General features: G+C 40.1%; 1 long non-coding RNA gene across 1 annotated transcript; it reads right to left on the reverse strand.

Moving 5' to 3' along the window:
• Nucleotides 1–686: 686 nt before the first annotated feature.
• LOC137464887 (uncharacterized) lies at nucleotides 687–7,175 on the reverse strand. The gene is made up of 2 exons (XR_010994470.1): nucleotides 5,695–7,175; nucleotides 687–921 (listed from the first exon to the last, which is right to left on the reverse strand). It is a non-coding gene; the product is annotated as an uncharacterized lncRNA (long non-coding RNA).
• Between the last annotated feature and the right edge of the window lie 6,225 nt (nucleotides 7,176–13,400).

Here is a 13,400-nt window from a genome sequence, read left to right on the forward strand (position 1 = left end):
TAAACTAGTAGTTACAGAAGTGAGTTAACTCTGCATGTTTGCAAACTTTGACATTTTACAGACACATTTTCTAAAACTAATGACATTGCTGGCAACCCATACTCGCGCTTTATTTAAGTCGCATTATCCTCTGAATTAATCAGATTTATTCTGTGTGGATTTAGTATCAACTAAAAAACAAGATCAACAAAGAGACATGGTGTAAAAAATAAGGACCACTCTCTTTATTACTGCTAGGTTGATTTGGCTATTTTTGTGGATATTTCTATTTAAAGAAGTCACTTCTAAGTACCTGGGCTATAGAAAAATCTGTCACGTACTTTAAATGAAACTTCGATACATAGGGTCACTTCCATGCATGGTGAAACCACACCACAGGATGCAAGAAGCTGGTCCAGAGCCCTGTTCTCGGGGTTTTTTTCCAGGCAAAACAGAGGTAAACCCAACCGCTAAAGTAATTTAAAGCAGATCCCAGATCGCTTTATTATTATTTATGAACTGGAATTACTTCCTCAGGTGACTAGATACACATCAAAATTACTGCAGCAGTGTAGCAGGGCTTTGATACAGAGCAGAAGCCAAAGCAGTAAATGTGATATGGAGTGATTCTGGATAGGAGACTAATTCTTCTGGATAGCTTTTCCTTAGCAAGACACAGAGAGCTAAAACACAAAAGGCATAACAGGTAATGTTTTGCTTTTTATTTACTTTCTGTTTTTTAAAGCCCCTTTTCAAGTGTGGCCCTCTAAAGTGGATAACAATGGTTATTCAGGTATTTGTCACAAAAGTGAAATATTGCCAAGACTTGTATTTCCCTGCAGGAAACTTTCCATACTTTTGTATTTTCCTTTCAAAAATGGTGTAAAACACAGCGCTTCGCGTCTCTAGATGGAATTTGAGTGGTTTCCAAACATCTACTTCCTTTCACAAAAAAAAAAAAAAAAAAAAAAAAAAAAAAAGTATATAAAGTATATACACACATATAATCGAAACTGTGCTTATCTCCCATTTCATGTGGGCAGTCATGTAATACGTGTTCTTAAATGCATCCATGACCTCAGTTAAACCTTACAGAGCACGCTCTTATTTTCCATCATTTCCTTTCTGACAGAGCTGACACTAAGCCAAAGGAGCAGAGAGAATCCCTATCTTGATGTATAAAGAAATAATTAAGGGCATAACTTCTCCAGGGACAAATCATCCAGTTTCAGAAAAGCATATGGAATAAAACACTTCAGGAAGAATCTCAGAGCTAATTATCTCTTTGCTTTCAAGCCTTGGTATATTGCAATATTTCTGAATGTAAACAGACTGAAGGTTTGTTAATAGAGAGAATACTGGATGACAAATTCTTGGTTAAAATTATTTACAGGAAGATAGGAAATGAGTCAGGATTCTCAGGAAAAAATAGCTATCTTACAGGCGTCTTAAAAAATGTCCAAAGGGTTTTTTTAGATGGAGAAAGGAAGGGGAAATGTATCAATAGGAGTTACAAATCACAAATTCCTAGCTTCCTTCTTAGCTGCATACCAAGTTTGTCTTAAGTTTTGTCTTAAACTTCTAGTGCTAGGCACCAATGGGTAAAAGAGAGAGATTGTTTGGCTTTATTCTGTATATTAAGGACTTCTTGATGCAGGCACCAAACAGAACTTGAATAAGTAATTTGCTCTGCTTCTGAAATTCTTTGGAAATATCAATAGCACTGCACAGAAAAGGTTTCTGAAAGCTGCTTCAGGAGCTTTTGATATGCAATGCAGAATGCATTTTCATATGCTAAGCAGAATAACAGTAAAATTAGTATGTGGTCTCTATAGTTTTGCATGCTCAGAAGAATGCAAAATGTTCATGGAGAGAATAAGCAATATATCGGATCAAACAACTGCTAAGTGACATTACTTAAACTTTGGTATTTAAAAAAAAGGCTTTCTGGTTGAAGAAAATAAGATTTCAATAGCGTCATGCATTACATTCTTGGGGATGACTTGCCATTTCCATGCAGCAGCACATGAGGTGGATGTCTTTCTGCATGCTCAACTCTCTTCCTTGCCTTGCCACCCAAAAATACTGAAGAGTCTGTAAGAGTCTTCCTAGGACCAAACGGGCCACGTTGCATTCTAGTCAGAAATCTGAGGTGGATGAAGGGCGGGGGAATACCGTGGATAGTTTTTATTTTGCTAAGCAATTGAGAAGAATCCTCACTTGTGAAACACGAGTTTGAAGGTGACACTGAGTGTGGATCTGCTGGAGGGGGTCTGGATCCATGGCATGAGGCCAGTGGGGTGAGGGACAGCCAGGGGCAGTGCTGGGTCCTGCCCTCGGGTCACAACAACCCCTGCAGCTCCAGGCTGGGGGAAAAGTGGCTGGAAAAGGCCCTGGGGGTGCTGGGACAGCAGCTGGACACAAACCTAGGGTGCCCAGGTGGCCAAGAGGCCGATGGCCCCTGGGCTGTGCCAGCCGTGGGGTGGCAGCAGGAGCAGGGCAGGACTGTCCCTGTGCTGGCCCTGCTGAGGCCACCTCGAATCCTGGGGGCAGCTCTGGGCCCCTCACAACCAGAAAGACCAACAAGTCCAGAGAGGGGAATGGAGCTGGGGAAGGGAATGGAGCCCCAGGAGAGGCTGAGGGAGCTGGGAAGGGGCTCAGCCTGGAGAAAAGGAGGCTCAGGGGGGACCTTATGGCTCTGCACAGCTCCTGACAGGAGGGGACAGCCAGGGGGGTCGGGCTGTGCTCCAGGGAACAGGGACAGGACAAGGAAATGGCCTCGAGCTGCACCAGGGGAGGTTTAGACTGGAATTTAGGAAACTTCTCTTCACCCAAAGGGTTGTCAGGCCTTGGCACAGGCTTCCAAGGGAAGTGGTTGAGTCACCATGCCCGGAGGGATTTAAAAAAACACACGTGGATGTGGCACCTGGGGACATGGTTTAGTGCTGGCCTTGACAGTGCTGGGTCGGTGATTGGACTCGATGTTTTTAAGGGTTTTTTCCAGCCTAACTGATTCTGTGTTTCCAAGAACATGAACCCCGGGAGAAAGGGCTTGCTTTTCCAGGTAGTCTAATGAAGTTTAAGGAAAAGCACATTGTTCAAACAGTTTTACTGACATAGTGGCAGTAAAAGTTGTTATCGCCTTAAGAAAAGTGAGTCAGGATCTCTGTGTAGAGGAGCCTCCATGCTGCACAGAGCAGCTGCTTCCACGGCCTTTTCCCAGATTTGGAAAATCTGGGTATTTTTCAACTAAACTGTGGCCATTTGCTTTAAAATTTGCCCTTTAATATTAACCAGATCCAGTCTGGCGTTTTTATTTCTATTTTAGAAGGTCAGCTTATAGCCCCACAACCCACAAAACCATTCACTTAAATCAACTGGAAAACATATCCTTCTCCTGGTCCCAGGAGAGCCCCAACTTCCACAACTCTAAATCACTGTTCTCAAGCTCTTTGAAAAGGTGGTGATTCCCTGGAAAAATAAGCAGATGTCAATCAAATCTCACCGACTGAGGCCTTTTTTTTATAGAACCCATAACTTATTTTATTATAATCCTCAGGTACACATATTTCAGCGATAAAAAAGCCAGGCCAAGAGGCTTTAAAAAACAATACATTTCCATATACTAAGAAAAAGCATATGCAGATGATTAATAAAATTTGGTTGGTGTTTTGTTGGTGGTTGGTTTATTTGGTTGGTTGGTTTGGGTTGGGTTTGGTTTTTTTGTTTTTGTTTTTTTTTTTTTTTTTTTTTTTTGGTTGGTTGTTTTTGTTTAACACAGATATGCTTAGGTTAAATTGTTACATTTGCTGCTGTTCCCCAAAGTGCATGTTTAAATTCGGGACTGCTCCTGCATAAAAATACCTCCAATTTTGACTCTTCTTCTTCTGTGTGATGGTCCCAGGTTATGATTTGGCAAAATAGGCAGAAAATCAAAATAATTGATTCTCTGTACTCTTCTTACGTTATTTCAGGTCAGGTTGCTTCTTAGCTTAGTTCAGCTTAGATTACTTCTTTCCAAAATGAAGAAAAGTATTTTAGGTATGTAACCTGTATTTTAGGTAGTCTGTGTTCTTTTGTAAATATTATTAATTGAAAAGAAATATTTGGGGTATTTTTATAGAGAACAATTCAATCCCTTCTTTTGCTGTTCCCAGATTGGATGATTATGGCCAAATGAATATTCAGCCAGTAACGTTAAGCAATCATTTGCATTATTTGCTGTCCGTCATTGATATTACACTGTACACACAGAAAGGTTAATTTCCTCCTAGATTTTTTCTACTAGTGTCATGATTTTAGGACTTCTAATATGATTTCAATATAATTTTTAATATGATTTCATCACTCTCCAAGGTCCTCTGTCTCTTTGCTTTTGCATTAAAATGCCTATTTAATTTTTGGGTACTTACTGCCTTATTACAAAATCCTGAAAATTATTTAAGATGTATTTGTATCTATGTCTGGACACCAATGCAAGTATGTGGAGCCAAAGTCCTGGTCTCTGAAAGATCTGTTTAAGGCAAGTATTTCAGTATTAAGTTTTCCTCCTTAATGTCATGGATTATGTTGTTCTTTCAGCCATGTGGGCTGAAACAACAATAGGTCTCATTAATTACTTAATGAGAAGGATAAGAAAGAAAACAACCAGCTTATCACAAATACATTCAACAGTTTAGTCATAATAAGGTGCTCTTATCACCATGTGACCTTTCAGTATACAGAACTGAGTCAAACAGGCACAGCTTTCTTTATAAAGGTCAGGTGCTGCTGAAATTTCTCTTCCACACAGAACAGAATTTGTTTTGCCCTCCAAGTTCTCACAAGGTGAAACTTGTCAACCTAATTCAGTTCAAATATCTGTACTGGTGTTCCAACATTTTTGCCTTTTTAGCTGAGAAAATCAACAAAGATTGTGATAATTTCTCTGAAGCTCCCTGAAACTGAGTAATTGTCATCTATAATGATATTTCAGCCCTAGTTCCTACAAGTGCCAGATTTCTCTTTTCACCTTTGAATCAAGACCATGTTCTGTTTTATCAGTTTTAAAGGCCAGAAAGTTGTTTAAGAATGCTTATCTTCCCAAAACCTGGATACAGCTTAAATGTGGTGGCAAGGAGGGAGAACAGCTAGTTTTAATGATATGAATACAGTTTTTTGAATAATCTTGGCTTATACCAATGGGTTTGTTTTTTTTTTTTTTCCCCAATATTATAGCACCACTTCAGGACTTCAAGAAGGACTGCGTTCTTACTCTGTTACTGAAAACACAGTACAGTCTGACCTCTGGTCTAACCTGAGACAACAGGAAAACCATGAAGAGAACATGGCAAGTCACAAAAAAAAATATATTTAGTTGTTATATAGCCACCTGTTGATGATCTTAATGTGTTTATATACTTCATAATAGCTTTCTTGTTATTTATTTCCCTTTAGATATGGTTATATATATATAGTCCATCTATAATAACCACGTCTGAGCAGACTTTCCCAGTATAACAACCTGCACAGAGCTATCAAATAAACTAACCTGTTTTATAGGTAACTAATTTAAAGATCCATAGCCATGCTTGTCACAAAAAAAATCCAAACCAAAACAAACAAACAAACAAACAAACCAAAACCACCAAAAAAACTAACCCAAACAAACCAACAAAACACAAAAAAATCCCACAAGTCTGGGAACATTGAGGGCACATTTAAAACTTGTCTTACTAAGAGTAGTACTCTATCATTTCTGTAGCATCCATTATCAGTGAACTCTCACATTACTGCAGCAGATTCACCGGAGCGTAAGAATTTCAGTTCTCATGAAAGATAAACCAGGGAGACCTGTGCAGCTGGCAAAAATTATAAAAATTAGAAGACGTAAAAAAACCTCAGGTTCATCTTGGCCTTCTGCCTCCTGAGGAGAAAGTGAGTCGTGCAATAAATTTTCCACAAAATTAGGACTGCAAAATAACGGAATATATGAATCATGAAAGTTGTAGCTTAATCTTTTATTATGCTTGCATTTTCCCTCAGGACAACAAGGCATTGTGCTTCTGGAATTAGGATACTAGACTCAAAAAAGAAAATGAGATATTCTTCCTGACCTCCTGCTCAGGAAGTTACTAGAATGGTATTTATTTTCAGTGACTAAACCCTGGGTTAACCATGGCCCAGATTAGCAGGGCAAATCACCTCTCCCAGCTGAAAGTGTTTTGCTTTACCCTGTAAGTAACCAAGCACATTTTTCAACGCATAAGAACTTTGAATCACTGTAATTAATTAATGAGACATCACAGTTGAAGAAAACGTGTCCTGTTGATTAAATTCTTGGATGGGCATCTATGGATTAATTGCTGGGATATATCAACTTTCTAAATATCATTGCTGTGTGCTCCATTGCAGGGAGGGGATTGCAGGTGTCTGAGTGAGAGGCACCCAGCATCCAGCCACTTGGAATCAACACACAGTGCTCCCTGAATCCAGGAGCACTGCGGAGGAGAAGAGGAGGGCACGTCTGAAGTCCCTGATTCACAGCTGGCACTCAGTCTGACCTCTCTTTCACGTAGCACCGAACGGAGAGGACAGGCTGGCTGTTCCTCTGGTTTTAGAAGTTGGGCTGCTGTGGCAAGCTGACACGCAAAGGTGATCCAACCCACAGGAGGAAACAGGGGGGGTGTGGTTTCAGTAGTTTTAGAGGAATTGGATGGTTTGACAAAAATTTTTTATCACTGACAAAAGGAGAGATTTTTGAAAACTGACTGGAAATTAATTGTAAGATACATTTTCCTTCTCTCTTTTCTTTCTCCTCTCTCGTCTCAGTACTCTCTTCCTCCCACTGAAGACAACATAGTATTTGGAACTTGTTTTTCCTGTTTCCATTTGAATCCTTTTCAAAGTGAGGGCAGATTGGTAAAAGACACAGATTACTTTTATTATTTTCCTTAAATTTTCATATTTTTATAGTTTGGGAGTGACCTACTCTGCCACACTGAGCTGGATATTCATTACATTTCCTGAATATATGCATATATGCAAATTATTTCAGTGGACTGATTTGGATATGAGTAGGGGTCTTCTGAGGGTCTTTGGTGATCATTTAGGAACATCCCATTCCCCAGATTTCCCTTTTATAGTTCCAGATCTTCCAGTGAATTTTTTCTCCTTGAGAATATCTCAAGTATGTGGGCAGGTTGAGAGGTACTTCTGTTATCTTCTTTGCTCTGATACACAATCTCAAAAATAAGAAGTCTGCTACTATATTTTATCACATATTAATCACTGATGTAGGTACCAAATATTATTGTGCTAAAGTTAAAAGAATTTTCCAGCATCTTCCCCCACTGCTGCATAGACTGCTTTTTAAAGAACTTGTTGGGTAACACCCTCAACATTGTTTTTAATTGGTTCCTGGGTTTCTCTTCTTTCTCCCTACTTTTTTATCTAAAAACTATTTGTCTCATGTTATGTTCCTGCTTTCAGTGATTTTCTTCTAAATCTTTGTTCTGTTAGGAGAAGAAAACCCCAAAACTTGTGAAATAAAGCTGAAATTTGTTGATACCAATTTCAGTTACCATTCAGGAAATATGCCTAGATCACTGTACACATGTACAGTGCTGTCCCCATTTTGTATGAGGTTGGTGACAGAAATGCTGTTTAGTTTATTCTGGAAATGGCACCAAGTGACCAAGCAGGAGTCTCCTGAACTGTTCTCCAAGAATGTCCTCCCTTGGTCAAAGCACAGATTATCTTATCAGATCTTCCATCCCATGGTGAGTACAAGCACATGTCCAAGCAATTCCTTAAAAATGTGAGCATATTCTCCCCTGGGACAATCCACAGTGTACCTTTTCTTAACTGCTTTTGTGGCAAGATTAGATGAACAAAGAAAACATTATATGTTCCCTAAAGTTTTTTAATTTCCTGTCCAGAAAACTGCCATTTCTATGACATTCCACACAGATTTCCACTTCCAGGGCCAGAAGAAGTTCTTTTACTTGGCATTATTTTGTATTTTGAGTAGACACATTGTTAAAAATCATTTTTTTCCCTAACAAAGGAGGAGCTGGAATTCTGATGTTCAGAATATGCCTGAGTGTTGAAAAGATAAATACCACTGCTCCATTAACATCTTAATGAACTTACAGAAAAGCCCATCAGATGTCTTAAACTCATGTTTCACACATGCTGAACAGCCTTATGTCTCTTTCACATTCCTTTGAAGTCCATATATGCAGAAGGCCATCACAGGATTTGGGGTTTTTTTAACCTGAAATATTGAGAGCAGTTGCAGGTCTGACTCCAGGCATGGTGCTGACTGCTGATATCTGGCCCACCAGAGAGAAAACAAACTTCCAGGCCTTTGTCATGAGCACCACCTGCTCCGGACACTGTCAGCCTTTCAAACTGCTGATCCTGCTGCAGACATGGCAATGAGAAGGAGGAAAGGGAGCTGGGGAAGGACAGAAAGATTTCAAGGCAAAAGCTCTAAAAACAAACTGCAGTTTCCTTCCAGCCCAGGGAGTACACCAGAAACGTCCCTGCCTGAAACAAAGCAGAAGGAGGAAGGGTGAGGTTGAATTTTGTGTTTTACACTCTATCTCAATTCCACATGAGCATTTGTTATAGACCTGGCCTGGAACATAGTTATTTCTGCATCAGCACAGAGAGATCAACTTATTTCGGCATTTGCTTCACAAAATAGTTTTGCAGTTTCACAGGTACATTCTAAGATGGACCATTTCCAAGGTCCTTTAAATCTGTGAGACATATGACAACTAAGAAGGAAGACAACATTCAATCTAAGCCCTTCTGGCAGTGATTTTCAAAATTCCTTAAAAGACTGAGTGGAAATTCAGCATTTAACTCAAATTTTTAAAAAAATTCTTGTATTGTAATTCCAGTAATTGAATTTTGTAATGCTACCAGACTCAGTGTTTAATAAAATGAGATTAAGGCATTTAATTTTTCTCAGTTCACATGGGGCAATTATCTGTAGGGTGATGATAAAGAAATTGCTCCTTTCTGATGTCAGCATACCACAGCCTAGAAGGCTAAAAACATTTTATGGAAATTTTATGACACCAAGTAATGGATCCTGGGAATATTAACACTGTGAATTGACATTTTTTTCACCAGAACATCCTATGGGTCAGGGTTCAAAGACATAACCAATATTACTGCCCAGGGCAGACTGGGAGCTGCAGACAGGGTTTTTCAGGGAGAGCCTTCCACTGAGTCACCAGGTGTGGAAGGGACCCCCTGGATTTCTAAACTCCTTCTCAGAGTGAGGCTGGATCCAATCCCAACCCCAGACTCAGCCAACAATTTATGTCTGAGCGATTGTATAGGTGTAACTGAACCTTTGGATTAAGGGTAGCAAACACCCAGACATATGTATATGAAAGTAAGTTATTTATTATAGTTGCCAGATGAATAACTGTTTGCACCTGGTGGGTAAATACAATGCTTATTCTTCAAAAATCGCTGGCCTATGGAACCACACAATGCTCTTTCTGTAGGAAGAAGAAACGGAAAGCAACCAGCCCAGCTGTGCCAAGTTTTACCAGTTCACTGGGTGGTCAGGTGTGACTTGGGGTCACCAACCAGGGACCACCACAGAGACCCCCAGGACAGAAAAATGTATGAGCAGAGGGGAGAGAACACCTCCATGCCAATGATTTCAGGGAAATTATTATCATTTGTATGTTTTTCCTGGGAAAACCTATGAATATGTATGTATAGTGTATAAAGAGGAGCTTTTTCTGTACTCAGCAGGCTCAATATTTCAGAGGAGATTTTGTGCACCCTGCTGAATAAAGAATGCCTGCTTCTTAATTCTACATTGGTGTTAAGGAGTTTTTATTTTTTACCTATTTTTGGTAATATTATTGTAATGATTGGACTACAACATCTCAATCAGAATTCTTTACTACACAATACAGGTAGCTCTACCTACTGTATAGCGTAGTGCACTACCTTTGAAACAATATCGAAGCAATTGTATCAAAGCTAGAAAAATCAGTTTTTAAGTAGAGGTTGGTGTTGCTCATCCACACCCAGATAGGGATAAATCTCTTGTCTTTAGCCTCAGGAGATAACCTGGAGGGGAGTCCCCTCTCCAGGGAGGAATCCCCACACACACTCCAAAAAGGGGTGTGTGATAATATCCTCCCTTTAAAAAGCGGACCTGGGCTTTGAGGTATCAGGGGATGGACTGTCAGTCAGATGTCCCCAGGCCAGCTGTCAGCTTAGCAGCCTCAGGTAAGTTATCAGTAGTATCACCTCTCAGTTCCCTCGTCGGGTGCTTCACCACGCCTGCCACACCCTCACCTCACTCTCAGGATGTTTGACTTTTGCCAGTGGTGAGTCGGGCTGGTCTCAGCATTATTCAACACTAAAAACACGGAGACACCCCCTTCTCCATCCACCACTGATAGGCTACTGTGGGAGCTGTTTTACTCCCACTCCAGGCAGAGCATCCTGCTACAAGTACTTCTCACCCTTTTTTCACCTGGAGCACCTTGAGTGGTGGGTTGAACCCTTATGCGGGTTGGAATTCTTCTCAGATGGTTCTTCCCCTCTCATTCTGATTGTATGGATGGAGAAGCATTCACAGAGGAGTTGTTTCTTTTGTTGCTTGGGTTTTTTTGATTTTTTTTAAAGGTCCTTATGAGCTGAGAGCAACATTTCCACCTTCAGAAAGCTCAGCTAACTGGAATGCTTGGATACTGGGAGAAGAAATAATTCTGATTTAATTACTTACAATGCTGTTGTCAATCTGCAAACAAGCTTTGTAACTGTCATACCAGGAAAAGCTGCTTGGCAGAATAAATAAATGGTATCTTAAGGACACTTGTGCTGCTTAAGATAAAGTAAGTGTTGTAAGGCACAATAGAGACTTTGAAAAGCAGCATTGACTTGTTGTGATTATAATTCATATTTATGTCACTTCAGTTGTCATAGACTCAGAAAAGCCATACAAACTTGAGTCATCCTGGATGACATCCAAATCTCCTACGTACAACCAGTAAAAAACAATCCTTTATAAATATATATCTGAAATATCCTACCCATTTTCTGGAGTGACTGTTAGATATTCTGTTGTCTTTGTGTTGTAAGAGCCTTATGCATGGCAAATAATATGTAATTTCTCACTGTTTTCCTAGTAAGTCCTTAAAATCCTTGAAACAGGTAGGAGTCAGTTTCCTAATAGCATACACATTACTGAGAGGACTAAGAAATTATTAGGATGCCACTGCTATTCTGGTACATGGTGCATTACTCAGACGTTCCTGTAGACTGGAATTCAAATTTTTATATAAGAATTTAGTGAATATGAATGAAATATTCTCGAAGTACTTAAAACATCCTGGCTCTGCCATCGAGTGCTGGGTCTCCTGGGCAATATCCCATCAGTGACTCCACATTAGTAGTGGGAACCAGAAGCAAATCAAACTCTCAGAACCCTAAGAGCACCCGGTATTGACATTTTAACAGCTGTAGCAGACTACGAACAATATTAAAAAGGCAGATTTTAGTTTTTGGATCAAAGCTGGAAGAATCTATGTTTTGCTTTGTCTCTACCATTCTTGGGAACATTGCTTTACTAGATGTTTTTTTTAAAGCAAAAATAGAAGCTTTTCTTGTTTCCCTGGTGCATACCATGGACAATAAATTTGTCACTTGAAATCATTTGAGATCTGGCCTGTACAGGACCTAACAGGGTGAGCTTTGTATCCCTTTCTGCTCCCTCATCGGGTACCACTCACTGCCAGCCCAGCTTGCCACTGAAGGAATTTGGGTTGTTTAAACATCCTGAAGTTTGTGTTTGTTTTGTTGACATTCAGAGGGTGTTGTGTGTTCAAGTGAAATATGGGACCCTGGTAAAACTCTAACGTCCAACCTTATCAGCAGTGTACAAATTTTCTCACGTTGTCTCTGGGTCATCAAATGAAATGAATAAAATATACTTTTATGGTATCTAACACACAACTGATCCTCACAGCAGCTTATGAACTGCTGGATTCTTCTAAAAATTATGCAAATATTTAAGGGGGGGAAATGTCCTTTTTAAAAACTTGTTTGCTCACATACTACATTGTCATAATCTCCCTTTTAATTGCTGTGTATTTATTGGATTCTGACAAAGAGTTGCAAAACATGCCTCTGATGATTGCATACATTCAAACACATTTAGATAGCACTTGCCTTAAGCAATCAGTGCTGTGAAAGCAATCCTTATGTAAAAGGGGCAAAAAAGCCCTGTAAACTGAAGAGGAGACAATGTTCTGTCATCTTCAGAAACACACAGTCAGTCAAACAATAACACCAACCCTGCTAAAACAGTGGAAAAACCCCAAGCATTGTACGTCAGCATTCCAGTATCTTTCACAAATGGTTCTTGCAGCTTTGTGACAAGAAGAAACAAGGCATCAATCTTCTCCCTATCTGCAACAATAAAATCATATGCCACTTGGGACATGTAATTTATCAGTTCTGTCTCATGTGCAGGAAATGTTTTCTCATGCACTAAAATGCTCTGACATACACACGTTACAGTGCTGTGCCAGTGGAAAAACCTCATTGGTATAGTATCATACTAGTGATAAGTGAGGAGTAAGGTATGCCAGGGTAGATTTCTCTGCTGTATTTAGACATCTGGAAAAACGATTTGCACAGTCATCCAAACAGTTGATTTGGTTGCCTTACTGGGTCATCATTCTTTTCTTCCTACGAGGAGGTCACCAGCATTCACAGATCACCCTGACGTAACCATTACTATTGGCACCTGGTTCCCTCTGACAGCAGAAGGCACAAAGGAGGTGCCAGTTATGCCAAGAGGGAAAGAATGAGGGGAAGGAGTGCAACACGAATTATAACTCAGGGAAAAGGCGGTGGAAGTCACCAACATGATTCCAAGCCAAAGAATTCCTCAGCAAAAGAATGTTCAGGGGCCTGTTTCTGTCACAAGTATTTGTTAGGACACTGGTGTGTCCCAAAAACTGAGCACTTCCAGTGCATGGTGGGTTCTGCCTGAAAAACCCATTAAATAATAATATTGGAAAGCGTGTGACTGGCTGCCCAGCAATTCGAACATGTGTCCTCCTCTCCGCGTGCCTGCACTGCCTCTTGCTTGAATTTAGTAATGAAGAAGATTAAAGCTGTCAGTTACATATAAGGGTTAAGAACTCCAAAAGGATTTATGATCTCTGTGCAGTCTCCAGGGAGAATAAGCAGACTGCTCCCTGCCAAAACACTCCTAAGCTGCCCTGCAGTGAGGAGCATTACGGGAAAAGTACCAGTTAGACAGAGGGAGGGGGAGAAGCTAAGGAATAGGGAAATGCAGCTGTCAGCATCTTACCTGCTGTATGTATTCCTCGCTCTCACTTCACTGTACTTCCTCTTTTCTTTCAATAAATGTATTTAAATTG

The sequence above is a fragment of the Anomalospiza imberbis genome, chromosome Z (assembly GCF_031753505.1).
Source record: "Anomalospiza imberbis isolate Cuckoo-Finch-1a 21T00152 chromosome Z, ASM3175350v1, whole genome shotgun sequence".
Taxonomy (NCBI): domain Eukaryota; kingdom Metazoa; phylum Chordata; class Aves; order Passeriformes; family Viduidae; genus Anomalospiza; species Anomalospiza imberbis.